At 45.7% G+C, this 4795-nt stretch overlaps 1 pseudogene; it reads left to right on the plus strand.

Annotated features, from left to right (window-relative positions):
- Window positions 1-203: 203 nt before the first annotated feature.
- LOC103678384 lies at window positions 204-1486 on the plus strand (annotated as a pseudogene).
- The last annotated feature ends 3309 nt before the right edge of the window (window positions 1487-4795 follow it).

Raw genomic sequence — 4795 nt, forward strand, 5'->3', positions numbered from 1 at the left:
TAGTTTTAGCCCAGCGAGACTGTACCAAACTTCTGACCTCCAGAGCTGGAAGATAAAATGTGTTGTTTTCGGGGGGCTGAGTTTGTGGTCGTTTGTTGCTGCTTCGATAGAAAACTCCTGCAGATACTATGGGGGAGGGGGACCCGACCCCTGATCAGTGAATCCCATCAGTTGCAAATCCCACCCATACTCTCTGGGCTGCCATGAGCTCTTTACAGCATCCAAGGAGTAACGGGTATTTGTAGGAAATATCTAACATAAAAGGCAAAGTTCAAAATTAATAAACATCACAGAGGGAAGAGACCATGAAGGGACCAGAAGAAAATGTAAAGAATAAGCAAACCAACCAACCCTCAGAGAAATAAGAGAGAATATTATATCCATGAAAACAGATCAAGAACAGCGTGCCCTTAAAAAGGAACACTCAGCAGATTTAAAGAGCTCTTTGAATCTAAAAATATAATAGAAGAAATAAATACTAAATTAGAAATACAGTGAAATAAGTTTAAAAACCTCCAAAAAAGAGATCTGCGGCAAGCCGTGGACATGGGTCTGTATTAAAGGTATCAAGAATAAGTCCCACTGTAAGAGATACCAAGTGAAATTTAGAAGAAAACAAGAGGATAAAACTGATTCCTGTGCTCAGAAACACTTACTAATCCAGGACAAAAAGAAGTACAATATACCCCAAACAGTCATGTAACCAACAGAGAGGTTATTTGTCAGATTGTTCATGTCCGTACAGAAGGGGATATGGTAGTCTACGCAGCGAAGGCTCATGAGCTTCCAGAGTGTGGAGTGAAGACCGGCCTGACAGAGCGTGCTGCCCCATATTGTACCAACCTGCTGCTGGCCTGCGGGCTTCTCAGTAGGTTTGGCAGAGACAAGATCTACAAAGGCCGAGTGGGGGTGACCAGACACAAATATGAAGAGGAAAGTATTGTCAGCCGGGTGCTTCCACGTGCTATTTGAATGCAAGTCTTGCCAAAACGACCACTGGAAATAGTTTTGGGGGCCCTCTCAGAACCATATGAGTCCCTGGTTGTGATTCCAAAAGGAACGAATTCAACGCAGACATACACTGGAGGCACACCGTGGGTCAGATCATTGCAGACGACGTGTGTTACCTCATGGAAGGGAAGAGAGATGCTTACCGAAAACAATTCTCTTGCTCCGTAAAGAACAACGTAAATTCCAGACATGACAGGAGAGATGTCCAAGAAAACTCCTACTACTGTATGGGAGAATCCAATTTATAAGAAGAAGCCTAAGAAAGAACTTCAAAAGAAGGGACATAACTGTTTCAAAATCTCTCTTGCTCAGTAGAGAAATCATGTAACTCAGAAGAGGGCAAACCAACTCAGAGCCAGTTCCTGAGAGCTAAGCCAAACCACAATTTTCTGTGAGAGTTTTTCAGGTAAAGACAAACTTATTGGCCAGGCAGCTAAAGAAGGAAGGAAGGAAGGAAGGAAGGAAGGAAGGAAGGAAGGAAAGAAGGAAGGAAAGAAGGAAGGGAGGGGGAGGGAAGGAAGGAAGAGGGAGGGGGAGGGAAGGAAGGAAGGAGAAAGAGAAAGAAAGAAAGAAAAAGAAAAAGAAAAAAAGGAAAGGAAGAAAGAAAAGAAGGAAGCGGAAGCCTTCATAAAAGCAAAACAAAACAAAACAAATAGTTTCAAAACAAGAGAAAAATGAGAAAATAAGAATCTCTATAAAGGATACCCAACAGGTGTCCCAGAACAAGGTGGAAAAGTTACTGGACCCAGAGTCAACAAGCCTATAGTACAAATGGAAGAAGACCCCCCAATGAGATACGTCAGTGTGTTTTTTTCAGAAGTCCGGTAATAGAGGTGACTCTTAAAGAAACTTCTAAAGAAGAAAACCTGATGATGGACAAAGGATCAGGCATCAGAATGATCTCCAAGGTCTTAAAAGTAATCCTGGGAGGTAGAAGAACCGTGCCTGAACAACTCTGGAGAAAGCAGTTTCCCCCACAGAATTTCCCAGTGAGCAAACAAGTCTGCAAGTGGGTTAGCATCTTCAGCCATTCCAAGTCTCAGAAAGTTGCCTCCCATGCACTGTTTTTCAGGAATTTACTAGAGGGTATGTTCCTCCAAAAGGAGGAGAAAACTCAGAAGGTGCTTTTAGCCAAGAAACAGGGCATTCTACAGAAGAAAGCAGCCAAGAGAACCTCAGAATGATTACTTTGTGACAGGTGCAAAGATCACCATGTCAAGATTGGAACAGAAGCACAGGGGGATCGGAAGGGGGTGGGGGAAGCAACCGACAATGCACCTGTTGCATTGGTCCTTAGGCAATGCCTGCTCACTGCAAAGCTTCACTGGAGCTGAATGAGTGCAGAGTACGTTTGAAAAACTAAGTAAACAACTAACAAGACAATAACCTACTCTGAGGATCGGAGCAGAAATCCGTATAAATAAAAGAAAATATAATCCTAGCATGGTATGAGCTCTGGTGGAGCTCATGGACACATACATGTCCATCACTATCATAGGGCAAATACTGAAAACTGACTTAACTCTGGTGGATGATAGAGGCTATGTTGATGGCTGTATGAGGAGAACAGTGGGGAGGAGGAGTGCAGACGCGTCTATACGCTGTTCGTTGTGCTAAATTGCAAAAGCGGCCACAGCCCTCTTCTCCCTGTATCCTTCACAAGGTGAAGCATAGCATCTCCCACCAGGAGCTGGAGTTTGTTCCCCCCCACCCCAAACCCAGCTGGCCTGCGAGAATGGGAGCACCAGAAAGCTGGTTCTGAGCCTGGTCCTCAAGAAGCTTCACATGCTCCCACGTGCACCCTTGAACCCTGACTATCCCCATGTGTGTGAGCCAGGCCCGGTCTGCTGGAGGATGAAAGAATCCATGGAGTGTGGGCACCTGGGTGGCTCCGTCGGTGAAGCGTCTGCCTTCAGCTGAAGTCATGATCCCAGAGTCCAGGGATTGAGTCCCGTGTCGGGCTCCCTGCTCAGCGGGGAGCCTGCTTCTCCCTCTGACCCTCCCCCTCTTGTGCTCTTTCTCTCTCAAAAAATAAATGAAATTAAAAAAAAAAAAAAAAAGAATCCATGGAGTGTGGAGGAGCCACTGCAGCTGAGGCCACTTAGGCCGGCCAGCCCCCAGCCGACCCAGTAACCGACCACAGCTGCATGAATGAGCTCAGCCAAGTCCAGAAGGATTGCCCAGCCCAGCGCAGCCCAGCTCCGTTCAACTGCTGATCCACAGAACTGTGAGTAAATAAACGGATGCTTTAAGCCAGTATGTTTGGGAGTGCTTGGTTACACAGTAAAAACTAATCGACACTGTGTGTTAAGTGCACGTGTGTCCACAGGAAGATGTTCATGCAAACCCTGTTTTTGTGTTCTCTCGTGGGGACTCAACACGTCTCCCTAAGTCTGGAAAAATCAAGCCATACATTAGAAGCAGGTTACTCAGAAACATGGGGACAAAACAGTGAATAGATTTTAAAGTGAATATCCGCAGAGTGCAAATCAGGGGTCCGCAGGGACAGACTGGAGGACCAGGCTTTTTTTCATTATAGACTTTTTTAGAATTGTTGGTTTGTTTTTTTTTTTAACCATGGACACATTTCGCTTTGTTAAAATTGCAAATTAAGTGGAAAGAAAAATAACTCATCTTCCAAGTTAGTGACCGTCAGTCAGGTGGTGTAGAGCGCTTGCCACTGCCAGCAAGAGTCATGTGTTCAACACAAGCCCCGGTGGCTGGAGGACTGTCCCGCTAAGACATTGCCACAACCAACCCCGTTTTCCCTTTTGATTAGTATTCAGTCTTCATGCTCGCATGCTTGTGGTTAGTGCACAGTGGGAGGATTGAAAACAGCACATGGAAAAGTTGGATGCAGGGTCTCAGACACCGCAGGTGTTCTCCAAGTTGGTAGTCTCCATGCTAATGGAGTCAACTAAGGACCGCAAACATCCACAATAATGGAATGCTGGCCGCCACCAAAATCAGGGCATGGAAAAATCGGTCATTAAAAATTATTCTGTGGTTAAAAAAAATTATTCTGTGGTAACATTGTTGAATTGGCATGAATAAAAAGTGGAGCAAATCACCATTATTCAGCAGTGTGCAGTGGCGGTGTAAAAACCACACATGCACAGATACACACGTACACACACATACACACACGCGTGCACGCACACACATGCATGCACATGATGACAGCAGAAATGGCTATTGTCGGATGATCACTCTGTTCCCTGATACGACTCTCCGTGCTTTAGAGAGTCTGTATTTTTCTCTTTGTAATTATTATTTTCACGTGTGTTTATTAAATTCCCTCTCCCGGGTGAGGTTGGGAAGAAGCAAGCCACACTTAGAAAAGGCACAGAAGGTAAAAGCAAGATACTGGGTACTAAGCTGATGTGTTTATCCATCAGAGGAGGTTAGGGCATGCCATAGCAACAGGAAAGCCCCAGATCTCTGTGACTCCACCTCTCAAGTTGAGTCTCGAGGAGTCTGGTTACCCTAGTCACTCAAACACCCATGCCTCCGTGCCGACACGGGCTGCCCTCCCTCGCTTCCCTCCACGCCGACCAGAGCTGAGACTCATCCTTTCGCATGGCTCTGTCTGTATTCGAAAGGGTGGGGAAGTGCCATTCTGCTGGGTACCCACAAGGGGAACTGGAGTATTCGGGACACAGTCCAGCTCAGTCTGGTGTTCTCCCCGCCATTCACCGTTGTCATACGTCCCCTAGAATATAAACTAGTTGCGTTTACTTTTATCCAAAGCATAGGATCTTTTCCTAGACATGTTTTACCCCCG

Source organism: Ursus maritimus, unplaced genomic scaffold (assembly GCF_017311325.1).
Source record: "Ursus maritimus isolate PB19 unplaced genomic scaffold, ASM1731132v1 scaffold_30, whole genome shotgun sequence".
Taxonomy (NCBI): Eukaryota; Metazoa; Chordata; class Mammalia; order Carnivora; family Ursidae; genus Ursus; species Ursus maritimus.